Source organism: Lissotriton helveticus, chromosome 4_1, assembly GCF_964261635.1.
Source record: "Lissotriton helveticus chromosome 4_1, aLisHel1.1, whole genome shotgun sequence".
In the NCBI taxonomy this organism is placed as follows: Eukaryota; Metazoa; Chordata; class Amphibia; order Caudata; family Salamandridae; genus Lissotriton; species Lissotriton helveticus.
The window spans coordinates 248,069,071-248,088,126 of record NC_136063.1 but is presented as its reverse complement, the minus strand read 5'-3'; the positions used below and the strand labels follow the sequence as shown (position 1 = coordinate 248,088,126).

At 47.4% G+C, this 19,056-nt stretch overlaps 1 protein-coding gene across 2 annotated transcripts in view; it reads right to left on the bottom strand.

The window, feature by feature from the left end:
* Positions 1–12,904, bottom strand: part of LOC144828502 (CMP-N-acetylneuraminate-beta-galactosamide-alpha-2,3-sialyltransferase 1-like) — a 289,516-nt gene extending 276,612 nt beyond the window's left edge. Inside the window, exon 1 of one of the 2 annotated variants that reach the window (XM_078686726.1) lies at positions 12,524–12,904. The gene's annotated coding sequence lies outside the window, so the exon portion shown is untranslated. The remainder of the gene's footprint in view (positions 1–12,523) is intronic. The other variant, XM_078686727.1, reaches the window with a different exon arrangement.
* Positions 12,905–19,056: the final 6,152 nt, after the last annotated feature.

Genomic DNA, 19,056 nt, shown 5'->3' with positions numbered 1-19,056 from the left:
CTCACTGGTTGGAGCAGCTGGTCTGTCTGTAATGTGAAAGCGGCCCCCAACTGCACTTCAAAGAGATCCCACTGAAGGTGGGTGCAGTGAGTGACACGTGCATGCGTCACAAAGCATGTTTGTTGTTCTGGGCACCATTTTTGGAATGAAGAAAATTAAGTAGCGTGAAAGTTCTTTCATTTATAAAGTGGAAGGGCCAGCATCACTTTTGTTGTTGACCTCCTCTCAAAAATAAGGTAAAAATTAAGAATGAAAATAGGTTTACAGCGAGGGACAAGGGGGGGTAATGGAGGAGTGGGTCGGTAGTGGGTGTTGACATGAAGGGAAAAGAAGCACATGAGAAAGAGAACAACAAGGGGAGACTCGAACAAGGGAGAGACCAACAAGGAGTGAAGGGAGATGCACGTGGGCGGGAGTAACATGGACCTCCAGGGGAGAGAAACACATACGCACATAGGCAAGAGAAAGCAATATGGAGCACATAGGGAAGACGAACACAGAGACGAGAAACAGCAACACAGTGCAGGTGGAGTGAAGCACATAAGGGAAACAGCTGAAAAACACATGCACTCTCAGCGAGTACTTAATCAAAAGGAGCAAACTGAGCAAAGCCAATAGGTATTGCCTTTAGGACCTGTTGGCTTTGCCAAGAGTTTTTAGCCATGCTGCACAGCATCTTGATGCTGTGCAGCATGGCAAAATAAAACAAACAAAAAAAAAGGTGCTATGATGTGGCGGCTGCATCGTCTTGTAGGAGCGAGCACCATGCATGCGCGCTTCTACAAAGTAACACAAGTGCTTTTTTTAATGTTATTTACAAAGCTTGATTAGTACATTTAAATAAAATAAGTAGAGCATTAGCTTTTTATGTAGGCATGGCTGGCAGGCAGCATCACAAATCACAGGTGAGGGGAAATCATCACAAAGGACACAGCTAGAGGAAGCATGGAAGGGACGCAGTTGGAGGAAACAACACAGAGGGCATGGGTGATGGGAAGCACTAAGGAGAGTGCTGGTGGGTGGAAGCAACACAGGTTGTGGGGATGGAAGTGATGCAGAGGGCGGGAATGGGGAAGAAGCAACAAGTGAGAGAAAGCAACGAGGAGCAGGCGGGAAGAAGCAATATGAGAGAAGAAGGGCTCGGGGAGGGATCGGAAGAGAAGCACAGAGAGCCTGCAACTTGGATAGCGACTGGGAGAAAGCTGGAAATCACATGCACTCTCATGGATGCACTCATAAAAGCTTAAACCTAAAGGGGAAACAAATTGTGGTTTAAAACCAAACAATGGAAAAACACAAGTAATGAGGCCATGTTCCAGGAAAGTTGCAAAGACAAGTACGGGAGTAAAAGCCCTCACAAGCTAATGAAGGAAAAGCAGCCAAACGAGAGTGACAGTAAATTCAACCAAGCAATGGACGGCTCTAAGACCACTATAAAGTGACAATAGTTATTCTTATCAATCGACAGTTTGTGCTGAATGGTAGGTGAGACCTACAAGTAGTCCCCTAAAAGTTAGAAGTGGAAGGGCAAAAGAGGATATGCTCTAAGGGAGGGACAAACACAACATGAACAAGGCAACCTATTGGATAAGAAGCAAGCACATGAGTGTGGCAATAAAGCCACAAGGGTAAGCACTGGGATTTAAGCCCTCTGAAAAGGGGGGGCCCTCGGCCCCCCCGCACGCATGGCGGCGCGGCGACCGCCTCACCCCCTCTCCCCGCGGGTCCTTCGACGGTGGGGGCGTGCCCTGGGGGCGCGGCCCACCGCCGATTGGCTGGCGCCCCTCCTGACCCGGAATCAATGGACTGGTTCCGGGTCGGGGGGGGCGGGCGTTAGGAGGGGCCACCCGGCCCCTCGGGAATAAGAGGTAGGGAGCGCCCAGGAGACCCCCTTGTCTCTGGACGCTCCCTCGCTCCAAAAAGTAAAAAAAAAAAAAAAAAAAAAAAAAAAAAGAAAAGTTTGCTCGGCAACATTGGCTTCCTGGAACTGTTTCCAATATGGGTGGCACTGATGGTTTGGCCCGAACACCTATGTAACCAATCAGTGGTGTTTTGGTCAGATAACATGACAGTGGTGGAATGTATCAATCAGCAGGGGGCGCGGTGTCCGTTCATACTTCGTCTGATCAAAGAAATTGTTCTGCGGTGCCTTAAACTGAATGCTAATTTTAGAGCCAAACATGTCCCTGGTGTTTTAAACAATGCTGCTGACTCCCTTTCTCGCTTCAAAATGCAGGTTTTCAGGGAACATCTCCCCACAGCAGACCCCTCGCCAGCACACTTCCCAGCGGTACTTTGGCAGATTGGTGCCCCAGATTACAAGACCTCGTGGTCGCTAGCTTAGCCCCCAGGACCAAGACGGCGTACGAAGGGGCGTTTCTGTCTTATTGTTCTTTTTTGGGGCCGCAGTGGGGAGTGCTTTGGGCGAAGGAGGATGGGTTTGCAGCCTATTTAGAATGGATGCACAAAGAGGGGCGCTCAGTGGCAGCGGCAACCAGACATAGGGCAGCAGTGTCATTCTTCGCCCAAGCTAGGGGCTTCCGGGATCCCACCAATACCTTTATGATACGCAAGGCTTTAAGGGGATGGCGTCGTATTCAGGGACACCAGAAGGATAAGAGGAAGCCCATGGGGTTGGCCCGGCTAACAGCCTTACTGGGCACGCTGGAGATTGTTTGTAACTCAGAGTGGGAAGTGCTTCTTTTTAGGGCGGCATTCTCCCTGGCATTTTATGGGGCACTGAGAATTAGTGAACTTGTGGCAGGATCTAAGGCTGACATACTAGGTGGCTTGCAGAAGGCTGGGGTGACGATAAGGGGTGACACCATGTGGGTGATTATCCAGAAATCAAAGACCGATCAGGAAGCTAGGGGTCAAACCATAGTTCTGCAACGGGCCCCCGCCAACCCGTGCTGCCCGGTGAGGCACGTGGAATCACTCATGAGTTTACTGGTCGGTTCAGCAAGTAGGGCGTTGCTCTGTCACGCCGACGGTAGCCCCTTGACCAGGTATCAATTCAGGAGAGTGTTCGAAATAGGGGTTACAAAAGCGGGTCTTGATCCTAGAGATTTTGGATCTCATTCCTTCAGGATTGGGGCAGCAACTGAGGCGGTGGCGGGGGGCCTCCCAGTGGAAAGAGTGAAGACAATTGGGAGGTGGTCGTCAGACTGCTATAAACGTTATGTTCGGATTGACATGCTATGATTACCTGTCACTCACGCTTGGTCTCTTTTCCGCTCTCTTACAGTTTCTCAGACCTGTTACGCAGGGGAGGAATTTGTCGTCGGGCACCGCCAATATTCATCGGCACGGAGCGGCGACCAGGAAACAACAAAGAACAATGTCTGGATTGTTGGTCATTCATATGTGAAGCGAGCGGAATGTGTCTTCCTGTCAGGTGACAAGAAAGAAAGGGCTGCACAGTTAGGGTTGAATATCACGTTCTTTGGCAGAGGAGGGTTGTGTCTTCACGAGTTTAGGGGATTCTTCCAAGGGCTGTTAGCACGCCAACGGGCTCCACCGTCAGTGGTGATACTTCACCTTGGGGAGAACGATTTGGCAACATTGGGCAGGCGCATCTTGATTGAGGAGATTATCTCAACAGCGGGTTGGATAGCTAGGACCTGCCCCGGGTGCACACTAGTATGGTCACAACTAATACCTCGACTTCAGTGGCGGGGGGGCGATTCAGTCAGGGCGTTGAATCACTCGGTAAAGAGGATCAACACACGGTTGGATAGGTTGTTCCGAACCCCCGTGTTACAGTCAATACCTCATGGGTGCATTTGGGGGTCAAAAGTATTACTTGAAGGACGGGGTTCACCTGACAGAGGAGGGAAATGTCCTATGGGCTGACAATATCTGGGCTTGGCTAGAGGGCTGGAGTAGGAGGATGTGTCCTTAGATAGGGGCTAGAGGGGGAGGCCAGATCGTCGGTTAACAATACTGGCCTGTGGCGGTAAGGTCATTATCGGTGAGCACATATTTGAGGTCTGAGGGGGCGGGCATCATCCTATGGAGGTTCCCGCCCAGGGGGAGGGGCCTGCGGGCAACTCCCAGTACTCCAGGGGCAAGGTAATATGCAAAGGAGCGCGGGTAGGAGTAGTTCACGCTTTCCTTAGGCTGGTAGCCACCCCGCGCGCGTGGACTCATGACGCCATCGGCGCAGAGTAAGGGCCCTCCTTTAGTGGGTAAATGGAGTTTGGGGCGTAGACCGGGCAATTCCCGGGGTAACACTGCGCATGCGCACTTCTAAGGGGAAGGCGCAGCTTGTAGGACCTGACACCGGTAGTGACCCTGCCATATGGCCAGAAATGTACAAAAATCAAGATAGGATGTTTAGTTAAGCTAGGAACAACTTGTATTAGAGTTTTGTTAAGGTCAGGCTCTCAAACTTGTTGAAAACGATTGTATAACTGAATGTCCTGCTGATTTTTGTATTTCATTGTTGATGATGCAATTAAAACCCTTTTTAATTTCATACTTTAATAAATACGGCCGGGCGACTAGCGCCCGCCTTCCAAAAAGTAAACACGTCTCGTGTCCACGTTCCTTGGTGTTGGGTGCCGGATTGGGGGGGAGGCGGCAGCTAGTCGCTGACCATGTGAAAAGGGGGGGCCCTCGGCCCCCCCGCACGCATGGCGGCGCGGCGACCGCCTCACCCCCTCTCCCCGCGGGTCCTTCGACGGTGGGGGCGTGCCCTGGGGGCGCGGCCCACCGCCGATTGGCTGGCGCCCCTCCTGACCCGGAATCAATGGACTGGTTCCGGGTCGGGGGGGGCGGGCGTTAGGAGGGGCCACCCGGCCCCTCGGGAATAAGAGGTAGGGAGCGCCCAGGAGACCCCCTTGTCTCTGGACGCTCCCTCGCTGAACGTTGTGCCCCGCGTTCGGGGCTTCTTTGTTTCCCACCCACCATCCCTTGGTACAAAGTTTAAACAGCGTTATGTCCGGTCTGATGTTAAGTCTCATAAGCATATACCGCGGGAGAGAGAGGTTCTGTTGTATTTTGTGATCTGTTGTCAGGACTTTTTTCCTTTGTAGAAAAGTGGTGTATGAAGGGAACTCTATTTGAAGATATGTGTCTTTAGGCCTTTTTTCCCTTTGTAGATATACGTAGATAGTGTGATTTTGAGCAACATGTGTGAACCGAATTGTAATTTTATGCCATGTATCGTTAGGCCTTTTTTCCCTTTAGCTATGCGTGGATACTGTTTTATTAGCCAGTGTAGCTGTCCTTTAGAATTTTTTCCCATAGGTCGTCGTATTTATTAGGTATGGGGCATGCGGTAAGGTCATTATCGGTGAGCACATATTTGAGGTCTGAGGGGGCGGGCATCATCCTATGGAGGTTCCCGCCCAGGGGGAGGGGCCTGCGGGCAACTCCCAGTACTCCAGGGGCAAGGTAATATGCAAAGGAGCGCGGGTAGGAGTAGTTCACGCTTTCCTTAGGCTGGTAGCCACCCCGCGCGCGTGGACTCATGACGCCATCGGCGCAGAGTAAGGGCCCTCCTTTAGTGGGTAAATGGAGTTTGGGGCGTAGACCGGGCAATTCCCGGGGTAACACTGCGCATGCGCACTTCTAAGGGGAAGGCGCAGCTTGTAGGACCTGACACCGGTAGTGACCCTGCCATATGGCCAGAAATGTACAAAAATCAAGATAGGATGTTTAGTTAAGCTAGGAACAACTTGTATTAGAGTTTTGTTAAGGTCAGGCTCTCAAACTTGTTGAAAACGATTGTATAACTGAATGTCCTGCTGATTTTTGTATTTCATTGTTGATGATGCAATTAAAACCCTTTTTAATTTCATACTTTAATAAATACGGCCGGGCGACTAGCGCCCGCCTTCCAAAAAGTAAACACGTCTCGTGTCCACGTTCCTTGGTGTTGGGTGCCGGATTGGGGGGGAGGCGGCAGCTAGTCGCTGACCATGTGTAAATTCTTGGTAAGCTGATAGTAGATCTTTTGCAACCAGGCAGCTTGGGCTGTCTGGTAAACTCGACCGAAAATGGAACTGGCCAACAAAGCCCGAGATATTTGCATATGTACATCACAACATCGAGATCGCACACATATACACGCCCACTTTTCTAAAATGTTTCTGACTAACACAAACACTTGGGTTCTGGAGCTGTGTGTGAGGCACAGGTGGTGTAGTCCGTGTAGTAAGTGCTCTTTAAATGCAATTTACTATTACAAACACATGATCATATGTTTTGAGCATCATGTATGCACATTTTTGTTAAAGTATGCATCAATGTAATCTTAGTAAAAAGTTTCCTGACGATATCAGCTTTCTAGCGTAAAGCAGACTGGCGACCCCCGATGGATACCATTTACGCACATTAAGAAGATGTCACGTGCGGTACTCAAGAAAGGACTCGAGTTTAAATACGGATAAGACGTGTTGATCATCATAACCAGTCTCTTAAGAATCACAGGTTTTATTAAAGTGATGAATCGCCTTTTTCGGATTGCAATTACAGGAACACGTTATATAAACGGCAACTGTGCATGCACACCACACAGGGATGTGGAGCACATCATACATATATGTACAGGTATGCTGTTGACATGCTCAGCACATAGGGATGTGAAGCGCACTACATACAATCACAGCATACATGTATGTACAGGCATGCTGCTGACACATGCAGCACATAGAGATGGGAATCATTGCACTGGCATTCACAGCATACATCATGCACTGGCTTTTTACTGACATGCGCAGCACATAGGCATGTGAAGCGCAGTACTGACAATGACAGCATAATACATGTATGACATACGGATGAGTACAATGGTATCAATGACAGCAATGGGGATGGGATGCTTAGTCTGTCAATCACAACTTTAAGAAATATGCAGGCGTCAGGAGAGTGTACAGTACTGGCGGCAATCACAGTGTGGAGGTGTGTGCAGGTGCACTGGCCTCAACCTTGGATGCTCGACACTACAGAGCCACCAATCACGGCACATAAGGGTGTTGCGACACATACGGCTGCCACAACTGGAGTGTGCATGTACCGCTCTCACAGACCTGCTCACACCGCTCTTTCAATCACAGCTCGTAGGAACTGTCAATCACACATTAGAGGGCAGAGCTGTTCAGGAGGTGACTATGTTTACATTTCTAGTGTTAGTTGTTTATCATAAAATTAGATCAAAACTGACCCTAATCAGCAAATGCAGACTATCGTGCAGTGTGTGAGTATCTGGTATTGTGCAGTGTGTGAGTAACTGGTATTGTGCAGTGTGTGAGTAACTGGTAGTGTGCAGTGTGTGAGTAACTGGTATTGTGCAGTGTGTGAGTATCTGGTATTGTGCAGTGTGTGAGTAACTGGTATTGTGCAGTGTGTGAGTAACTGGTATTGTGCAGTGTGTGAGTATCTGGTATTGTGCAGTGTGTGAGTATCTGGTATGTGAGTAACTGGTATTGTGCAGTGTGTGAGTATCTGGTATTGTGCGGTGTGTGTGAGTAACTGGTATTGTGCAGTGTGTGAGTATCTGGTATTGTGCAGTGTGTGTGAGTAACTGGTATTGTGCAGTGTGTGAGTAACTGGTATTGTGCAGTGTGTGAGTAACTGGTATTGTGCAGTGTGTGAGTATCTGGTATTGTGCAGTGTGTGAGTAACTGGTATTGTGCAGTGTGTGAGTATCTGGTATTGTGCAGTGTGTGAGTAACTGGTATTGTGCAGTGTGTGAGTAACTGGTATTGTGCAGTGTGTGAGTAACTGGTATTGTGCAGTGTGTGAGTAACTGGTATTGTGCAGTGTGTGAGTATCTGGTATTGTGCAGTGTGTGAGTAACTGGTATTGTGCAGTGTGTGAGTAACTGATATTGTGCAGTGTGTGAGTATCTGGTATTGTGCAGTGTGTGAGTAACTGGTATTGTGCAGTGTGTGAGTAACTGGTATTGTGCAGTGTGTGAGTATCTGGTATTGTGCAGTGTGTGAGTAACTGGTATTGTGCAGTGTGTGAGTATCTGGTATTGTGCAGTGTGTGAGTAACTGGTATTGTGCAGTGTGTGAGTATCTGGTATTGTGCAGTGTGTGAGTAACTGGTATTGTGCAGTGCGTGAGTATCTGGTATTGTGCAGTGTATGAGTAACTGGTATTGTGCAGTGTATGAGTAACTGGTATTGTGCAGTGCGTGAGTAACTGGTATTGTGCAGTGTGTGAGTATCTGGTATTGTGCAGTGTGTGAGTATCTGGTATTGTGCAGTGTGTGAGTAACTGGTATTGTGCAGTGCGTGAGTATCTGGTATTGTGCAGTGTATGAGTATCTGGTATTGTGCAGTGTATGAGTAACTGGTATTGTGCAGTGTGTGAGTAACTGGTATTGTGCAGTGCGTGAGTATCTGGTATTGTGCAGTGTGTGAGTAACTGGTATTGTGCAGTGTATGAGTAACTGGTATTGTGCAGTGCGTGAGTAACTGGTATTGTGCAGTGTGTGAGTATCTGGTATTGTGCAGTGTGTGAGTATCTGGTATTGTGCAGTGTGTGAGTAACTGGTATTGTGCAGTGCGTGAGTATCTGGTATTGTGCAGTGTATGAGTATCTGGTATTGTGCAGTGTATGAGTAACTGGTATTGTGCAGTGTATGAGTAACTGGTATTGTGCAGTGCGTGAGTATCTGGTATTGTGCAGTGTATGAGTAACTGGTATTGTGCAGTGTATGAGTATCTGGTATTGTGCAGTGTATGAGTAACTGGTATTGTGCAGTGTATGAGTAACTGGTATTGTGCAGTGCGTGAGTATCTGGTATTGTGCAGTGTATGAGTATCTGGTATTGTGCAGTGTATGAGTAACTGGTATTGTGCAGTGTATGAGTAACTGGTATTGGGCAGTGCGTGAGTAACTGGTATTGTGCAGTGTGTGAGTAACTGGTATTGTGCAGTGTATGAGTAACTGGTATTGGGCAGTGCGTGAGTAACTGGTATTGTGCAGTGTATGAGTAACTGGTATTGGGCAGTGCGTGAGTAACTGGTATTGTGCAGTGTGTGAGTAACTGGTATTGTGCAGTGTATGAGTAACTGGTATTGGGCAGTGCGTGAGTATCTGGTATTGTGCAGTGTATGAGTAACTGGTATTGTGCAGTGTATGAGTAACTGGTATTGTGCAGTGTATGAGTAACTGGTATTGGGCAGTGCGTGAGTAACTGGTATTGTGCAGTGTGTGAGTAACTGGTATTGTGCAGTGTATGAGTAACTGGTATTGGGCAGTGCGTGAGTAACTGGTATTGTGCAGTGTATGAGTAACTGGTATTGGGCAGTGCGTGAGTAACTGGTATTGTGCAGTGTGTGAGTAACTGGTATTGTGCAGTGTATGAGTAACTGGTATTGTGCAGTGCGTGAGTATCTGGTATTGTGCAGTGTATGAGTAACTGGTATTGTGCAGTGTATGAGTAACTGGTATTGGGCAGTGCGTGAGTAACTGGTATTGTGCAGTGTGTGAGTAACTGGTAGTGTGCAGTGTGTGAGTAACTGGTATTGTGCAGTGCGTGAGGAACTGTATTCTTAACCCTGCTCTCCTTGCGGGTGTCCTCGCGCTGCAGAATCAATCATGATTTAGACTTGGCTCATCTCACGTGCAGCAGCCACCAGAAACATGGCTTATGTTCAAAGTATGTTATTCCTGCTCACTCTGTTCGTTTTAGCTTCTAATTAAAACGTGGGTGTGTCTGTTCTGCTGTGTTTTTTTTCTTTTGTTGCCTGAGTTGCAGTAACAGTTCTTAGCGCCACTTGTTTGAACATGTAGAGCAGAGAGGTGTTCACTAAATAAACTACAACTCCAGTGCAGTTACTTTCACTCCTAGTACTGCTGTGAGTAATGGTTGTACCAGCAGTGTCTGCTACTAGTGGTAGTACTAGTGGCACTCTGATCTCCGTGACTTCGATTTTAGTGATACTGCTTACGCTGGATATTAAAACACTTTAATGGCTGATATAAAGTCCCTTACTACTAGTAATATTACCACCATCATTAGTAATTCTACTACTACATTCGTGTTATTACAGCTGCTAGTAATGATGCCACTTCTGCACTTGCATTTCTACAACTCCTCAAGCTGTATTTACTATTTCTTCTTGTACTAGTGACAGTAAAAGTACTACTGATAGTGCCATTGCCACCTACAGGACTGCTTCTTGCAATGGAAGTATTGCTGGTGCTGTAACTTTTAGCACTTTTAATTGGTACTATTAATAGTAGAGTTGCTCATACTAAAACAAGCACTACAAAGTCTATACTATTATTAGCGATATTACTGACAGTAATGCTACGTCTACTACTAATAAAATAGTAGAACTACTGCAGCTCCTAGCAGTACTACAAGTACAACTACTTGTAAAAACATGGCTAGTGGTTCTACTCCAAGTACTTCCACCAGCTTTGCTAATACACCTACCAATACTACGAGCCCTTCTGCAGCTAGTACCATGATAATAAGTGCTTTAATCCAGTTACTCTTCTTGCTAGGAGTAGTAAACCTCCTGGTACTACCGCTAGCAGAACTACTCCTGATGCCAACCCGTGTGCATCTCATTTCAAACTCACCAATCCCAACTCTTTCACAGTTCATATGAATGATGGGCCACGCTTCACTGCAGTGATGCCATTTCAGTGAGTTATGGAGTTTGTAAGCATAAAAAACCAGAACTACAAATACTGTAATCGTTTCATTCAAGTTGGCTTTATTTGCATGGCAAGGACGCCATTGACGCCAAAGTTATCGCCTTCTGTAAAAGTAAAGGACACAGCAGAAAGGTCGGTACATCACGTTTTCAGTTTGACACAAAAGTTCGCCCATAAACATGAATATAATTGGACAGACCTGCCTTGCACTATATTCAGTGTCTACGAAGATCCAGGTCATAATATGTCTGCCAGCAAGTTCTGTCGTCTGTCGGTGCTATGCTGCGTGCTGTACATACTCCAGCACATATAGAATGCGGCTTTGCTATACTTCACCATATACATAGCAATTATACTACTGCTACTGAGGGGTATCTGAAGAAGACCATGGAGGCGAGCTTCTTGGATCGAAGAGACCGTTGCATGGGCAGTCCCCAAATCTCCCTTTGTTTGTCTCAACTATATGTGTTCCTGAGAGGTCACAGCGGCTCCAGAGAACCACAACAGAAGTAACAGACCGTAAGAGAACTCAACTCACTGACCACAGCAACATCATCACCCACAGCAGCGCCTCACAATATAAAAACCCCAAGGACCACAGGAGCACCCAGAGACCACAGAGGACTCACAGAAATCAACAGCATCCAAGAAAACACTGCAGCGACCAAACCCACAGTAGTACTTACCAAACCCAGATCACACACAAAGCAGGGGCAACAGCCCTAGAAAGCGATCACAGGACACGGCCGTACTCACTGGAAACAACAGTGGTCACAATCATGGGCACTGCCATAAGGCGGCACAAGTACCCACAGTAACCAGATCGCCCACATAACAAGGGCAACAGCCTAAAAAGCAACCACAGGACACAGGCGTACTCACTGCAAACAACAGTGGTTACAATCATAGGCACTGCCATAAGGCAGCACAAGTACCCACAGTAACCAGATCGCCCACATAACAAGGGCAACAGCCTAAAAAGCAACCACAGGACACAGGCGTACTCACTGCAAACAACAGTGGTCACAATCATAGGCACTGCCATAAGGCAGCACAAGTACCCACTGTAACCAGATCGCCCACATAACAAGGGCAACAGCCTAAAAAGCAACCACAGGACACAGGCGTACTCACTGCAAACAACAGTGGTTACAATCATAGGCACTGCCATAAGGCAGCACAAGTACCCACAGTAACCAGATCGCCCACATAACAAGGGCAACAGCCTAAAAAGCAACCACAGGACACAGGCGTACTCACTGCAAACAACAGTGGTCACAATCATAGGCACTGCCATAAGGCAGCACAAGTACCCACTGTAACCAGATCACCCACATAACAAGGGCAACAGCCTAAAAAGCAACCACAGGACACAGGCGTACTCACTGCAAACAACAGTGGTTACAATCATAGGCACTGCCATAAGGCAGCACAAGTACCCACTGTAACCAGATCGCCCACATAACAAGGGCAACAGCCTAAAAAGCAACCACAGGACACAGGCGTACTCACTGCAAACAACAGTGGTTACAATCATAGGCACTGCCATAAGGCAGCACAAGTACCCACTGTAACCAGATCGCCCACATAACAAGGGCAACAGCCCAGAAACCAACCACAAGCCACGGCCGTACTCACTGCAAACAACAGTGGTCACAATCACAAGCGCTACCAAAAAGGCGCACAAGTCCCCACAGTAGTACTTACTGAACCCAGATCACCCTCTTAGCAGGGGCTACAGGCCAAGAAAGCAACCAGACGACACAGGCGTACTCGCTGGAAAAAACAGTGGTCACAGATGATAGGCGCTGCCAAAAAAAGCGCACAAGTTAAAAAAATATATATATATATTAACAGAAGTTACAGGGGAGGGAGAGCAGGCAGGAACTCACAGTGTTAGCGGATGTTGGCTAGCTCCTTCCTCCACGGTACCAGTGTCCAGAGGCAGCTCGGAGTTGGCATTTTAGGAACGTTCACAGGTAGGTGTCAAATGCAACAGAAGTGCTCTGAGCCGTGAAGGGCAAATCGGGTCCCGGAGCGCTGTGTCAAAGTGCTTGACACGTAAGTTAGGAAATGTTTGAAGCGACTCACCCTGACCTGCCAGATACTTCGCACGCCTCCCCTCTTGACCAACTACCTCATCACCTCGCTCGCCACCTACGAATGATGGGAAATATTTCACAAGAAAAAGTGAATAAAGCTGTGCGTCATCCCGGGAGCAGGGTGAGGAGACCCATATGTTACATTCGTCATCAAATTAAACCTCAAGGGCGAGGACAGCACCCGGTATGCATAAAAAGAGAAGCAGCAGGGTCACACCCAGCCTTGTATCTGTTAATTACACGTTGCCTGCCTGACTCTATCGCAACTGCCTCAACCACAACTAACGCCCAACAAATGGCCTTAATTAAACATATCGGAGCAGATTTACAAGCCCCTTGCGCCTCATTTACGCCGCCGTTGCGTCAGTTTTGTGACGCAGCAGCGGCGCAAATCCTGCTCCATGGTGCGGCGGTACTTACAACGTGACGCATCTTGCGTCACGTTGTAATGCCCTGCGCCACATGTAGGCGTTCCTGTGCAGGTGGGGGGGGGGGTTCCGGCACAGGAACGTCTCCTAAAAAGTGGCTGAGTGAAATCTACAATATTTCACTCAGTCACTTTTAGGCCCATGCTGCGTCAAAACCCTGCGCCTGCTTGAAGCACGAGTAAGGATTGACGCAGCATTAACTAGATAGGGCCCCCGGAGCATTGCTGGAGCTGCATCGCGCTTGCGAGGCAACTCCAGCAATGCGTCACTTTTAGGCACAGATGCATCATGCATCTGTGCCGTTTTTGCACCATGGTGCGCCGCGTTGTAAATGCGGCGCATCCATGATGGCGGAGCTGTGGCGCGCAATAACTGGCGCATCCCTGCTGATTTGCAGGGATGCGCCTGTTATTGTAAATATGCCCCATCGGATCTACAGAAATCACCGTATGTAGATGTGAAGAGGGGGCATTTTACATTGCTGCCATCAGAATGTACTTCGATATGGAAAACTGCTTAGTTGTATTTCATTTTAAGGATAATTACTTAAACTGCCTGTTTACGCATTTTAATGTATACTTATTAACACACTCATCCACACACACTCCTAAGAAACTAATGTGTTTTAATTCTTGAGACTGACGCCCAATGAGTGAATCTTGACAGGAGGGGCACGCCTGGGCGTATCTGCTAGTGCTAACTAGTTCAAATTGATTCTCCTGCGGCCAAGTGTGACCTATAAGATAAATGCTGAATATTGAATTCAAAATTATTGTGATTAAATAAAAATACCAACTGCCTCCAACGAATACAATTGTCAAGTTTCAAACATGCAACTGCAAACAAACTAAATCCCCTGTTTGGCAGTTAATGAAATTATATGTCTCAAGTGAGATCAGCAGAAACCGTCTGTGACTGGCCAATTGGAATTTCCACTAGTGCCCCAAGTTCAGTGCCAGCGGAAGTCATTCCATGGACAGAGCTAAGTAGCAGGGAATGCACAGCGAGGGTCAGGGCAGGAAGTCCCCGCCAAGGAAGATGGCAGATTGCGCTCATCTGGGAGGGGGCGCCTCACCCAGACACCACTGGCAAAACTCACAGCCGGTGGCAGGATCCGGAGAGGCGAGGGTGTGAGCCTACAGGCAGGTATCTTGAAACTGGGGGGCGGGCCCCCTTAGGGGAGCCTCAAGTGTCCCTTCCCTATGTATATAAAGATAACTCTAATCACTAGTATATGCAGTAGACCTTTGTACTCTCTACCATTCCTATGTGACTCTTAGAGTATATCCATTTGTATCTCCTCCTTGTGTGACTTTACATCTTGTACTTTTGCAATTTTTTCTGTTTTTATCCTTTATGCAACGCATGTAATCCTAAGTCCTTATGTTTCTCAACTGGTTCTTATGTAAAGCACTCTGACACCTTCGGGTAAAGTTCGCGCTATATAAAATCGCATAAATAAAATAAAATAAAATAAAGTGAGCCTCTGGGAGGGGAGAGCCACTGAGCCAGTCCAAAAGAGCATTAGGCTGATAAGAGGGCTTTGATGACTCACTGACAGGAGTGAACCCGCCTTTACTCAGCAGAGGGGATTCCGCTGTTCCGTCTACGGCATCTGCACCGTTTCACTTCCTCTCTCATAAACACCGCTCTTAAAATGCCCAAGCCATACATACCCACTCGTAGAGTGGCGCTGTTATGTGCCCACGATTCTTTGCTCGTTGTGGAGCAGACTCTCGCGTTCTTTATTCCTGCGGTTTAACGAGGGCTGCTGGCATCGAGGCGCTATCGCTGCCCGCATTCACCACGTTATTTGAACTCATCTGAGTGAAAGGCTTAGAGAGTCACATACAGGCGCGTGGTCTCTTTGTGAAATAACGAGATTGGGGTGCCAGATCGACCCTTTAAATAAAGGTTCATGTGGAGCATGGGTACTCACAAACTTTCTCTCGGGGGCCACATTTACAGTGTGGTTTGTGTCCGAGGGGGAGAGGGAGGGAGCGGGGCTAGAGCAACACAAAAAACTGTGACCATGAGGTGGATCACAGGTCCCTGCAGCGGACTCCTTCGTCCACTGAGCCACCAGACCCGGCAAACACACATCTGTCTCTCGCTCTCTTTCTTTATCTCTATCTCACTATATCTCTCTCTCTATCACTCTCTCTGTTTCCCTCCCTCTCTCTAGCTCTCTTTCCCTCCCTCTCACCCTGTCTCCCTCTGTCTCACTCACTCTGACTGTCTCTATCCCTCTCTCTCCTTCTCTGTCTTACTCACTCCCTCTCTGTCTCACTCACTCTGACTGTCTCACTCCTTCCCTCTCCCTCTCTGTCTCCATCTGTCTGTCTCTCTCTCCCTCCCTCTGTCTCCATATGCCTGTCTCCCTCCTTCTGTCTCCTTCCCTCTGTCTCTCTCTCTGTCTCCCTTCTCCCTCCATCTGTCTCCCTCCATCTGTCTGTCTCCCTCCCTCTTTCTGTCTCCCTCTTTCTGTCTCCCTCCGACTGTCTGTCACCCTCCCTCTGTCTCCCTCTCCCTCCCGCCCTCTCTCTGTCTCCCTTCTCCCTCCATCTGTCTCCCTCCGTCTGTCTCCCTCCTCCCTCTGTCTGTCACCCTCTGTCTCCCTGTCTGTCTCCCTCCCTCTGTCTGTCTCCCTCCCTCTGTCTGTCTCCCTCTTTCTGTCTGTCTCCCTCTTTCTGTCTCCCTCCCACTGTCTGTCACCCTCCCTCTGTCCCCCCCTCTGTCTCCCTCTCACTTCCTCCCTCCCCCTCTCACTGTCTGCCTCCCTCCCTCTGTCTGTCTCCCTCCCTCTGTCTATCTGTCTCACTCTCTCTTCCTTTCCCTCCCTCTCCCTCTGTCTCCCTCCATCTGTCTGTCTCCCTCCCTCTTTCTGTCTCCCTCTTTCTGTCTCCCTCCGACTGTCTGTCACCCTCCCTCTGTCTCCCTCTCCCTCCCGCCCTCTCTCTGTCTCCCTTCTCCCTCCATCCAGGGCACGAGTCGGGGTACCACGCGGGTGGACGGCATTCCCCCACTTATTTTCGAGGGTTTTTCAGGGTGGACGCCGTCCACCCTGCTCAATCAAAACCGCGTCCACCATTACTGATGAACTATGTTTGTCTCTAGGCTGCGCGTGTGTGCCCGAATGCAGACTTGCTTCCTACAGCGCCCATACGCTCTGTGGGAGTGCGCTCTCCCCTCGAGAAGCAGAATACATAACAAAAGGGTATCGTCAAAACGTCCCTTTTCAAAGCGGGAGGCGCACCAGGAAGCCCAGTACAGCAATTAAATTACAAAGGGGCTGCTTACAGTTTTCCAAGAGGCCCTTAGCAGGCAGTGTGAAACTAATCCTATGTGAATGTGTTTCACACTGCAATGAGAGGGTGTGGACGTGTCATTACGCCCAGTGTTGCTGAAATTGGAACTGGGGGAGGATTGCGAGGCCGGCACTAGGGTAAGTATATTAAAGTTTAAAAAGCACCTTCTGCCTCGTTCCTAGCCACAATAAAAATGTTACATAGCTTCGGTGATTAATGTTCTACTTGGAGTGAGATCGGAGTTTTGTCTAGTGAAAGTTTTGACTCATTGTTAATATGGTGAAAACAACTAAGAGGTCTTTTAGTTTCCAGAGATAGGTGGGCGCACTTCCTGAGTATCCGCAAAGTGCTTTCTGAATTTTTAAGGAGTCTAGGCAATGAGGCGGGCGGTGTTACCTCTAAACCGCTCAAAACGTTGACCGTGAGGATGATCAACTCAAATTAAACAATAACAACTATGCCCCTGCACTTAGACATTTGTGGGATGACAGATGGTAATTGTAAGAGGAAATTTACGGTTGACAGTTATTATATTTTTATACAAATCCAAACATGTAAAACATCTTCGAGAAAGAGTTCATATTCTTGAGTGTGGGTAATATCAGTAGACACACTGTTCGTTCATAGTGTGGATACTTCAGTTTATTTGTTCCAATTCGTAAGCCACGAATTGGAACAAATAAACTGAAGTATCCACACTATGAACGAACAGTGTTTCTACTGATATTACCCACACTCAAGAATATGAACTCTTTCTCGAAGATGTTTTACATGTTTGGATTTGTACAAAAATATAATAACTGTCAACCATAAATTTCCTCTTACAATTACCATCTGTCATCCCACAAATGTCTAAGTGCAGGGGCATAGTTGTTATCATTGTTAATATGGGTTAATATGCCTGATGCAAAGGACGTGTACCATACATCACAGACCTGTATTTATGAAGGTAGCTCAGTGGGTTACTGCTTTTGTTAGAGGTATTCTTCAGTTACTTGCAGTTTCTAAGTTAAAATCCTAAAATGGAACAGCGAGCTATCAACTGTAATCAAAGCGCTGCATGCAAACTGTAAGTTATATATTAGAGTGTTATACTTTTTTCCCCAGTCTTCCATTTTTTTATTGTTGCAAAAAAGATTTGTTTGGGTAGAAAACAATTGTTATTATTACAGAGAACTCTCAAGTATGGTGTTACATTTTGAATCCTGTTAAAGGGTGGTTGTAAGGGAATCTGTGCCGGTAGTGGTCATTGGGGGGCGCTAACTGGGCACCACCAGTGCTAAAGCCGGCCCTGGAAACAGGTTCCAGTATTGATACTCAAATGAAGAGCTCCAATACTTTCCAGTCGATGTTGATCAAAAAACTGTAAAAACTACATTAAACATTCATCTTAAAGTATAGGCAAAAAGTTTTAAACCAATCCTCCTTTTTATTTATCATCACAAAGAATACACCTTCAAATACATGACTTCAGGCTTTGCTCTGTACAAAACCCCTGACTTGCCTTTTAGTTCACTAATAGCACTGTATTTTGGGGGGAGGTGGTGGGGGAGCTGGAACGATTCTCAGGTCTTGTTTGATAAATACTTTGCACATAATCTGACGTACTAACATGAGGTGCTTTCGATAGTTTACTATAGTCTAACATAATCTGTGTTGCATGATTGACACACCACATTTTTTCAAGGCTTGGCTTGTGTATGGGTTCTTAAGAGCCAGAACAGACCCTTGGCTCCGCTGTCCCTGGTAATTTGGTGTCTCGCCCACCTTTGCCTTTTGCCATAGTCCGGGTCACTGGAATTATGCGTCAGGAGAAGACCAAATTATGCAGCAGGGTGGAATTATGAGGCAAGCAAAGGCAAGTTATGTAGTATAATGCTGCATATTTTATGATAGAGTTACTTTATTATTTTGAAATTTTGCACATGCTAGCACTAAGTGTATTGTATTGTTACTTGTATAGCGCATGGCTACCCGGAGGCATCCCAGCGCTGTGCGGGGCTAAGGGGAGGGGGTCTGAGCTTTTATATGAACAGCCAGGTCTTCAACTGTTTTCGGAAGTTCAAATGGTTTGGTTCGCTCCGTAGATGCAGTGGGAGGGCATTCCATAGTCTGGAGGCATTGAGTGAGAAGAGGCTACCGCCACTTCTGGCCTTCTTGATCCTGGGAATCACCGCAACTGGGCAAATGTTTCATCTCATTAGTACCATTTACCACCTAAATACATCCATGTTTAAGCTACTTTAAGTGCATAGTTTATTCAGTCTGATAATATGGCAATGTGGGCTGTATTTGGATAATTAGCAAAATGGCATCTTGGCAATATCTGTAACTGAGGGATAAACATGCTGTCCAAAAATGCAGGTCATATAATAGAACGTAGAATATTCTGTAACCTTTACTACCGCTCCCTATGGAGGACAACCCACCCAACGTATAACTCTTTACTGTGTCGATGGGGAACTCTTTAACACAAGTGTATCCATTGGTGAAGTAGATGTGCTTTTGGCAAGACTGAATGCTGAGTGGGCTGTCATATCGTTACAGCCCACTTCGCAAACTTCTTTGTTTTTCAGAAACAAGCCCA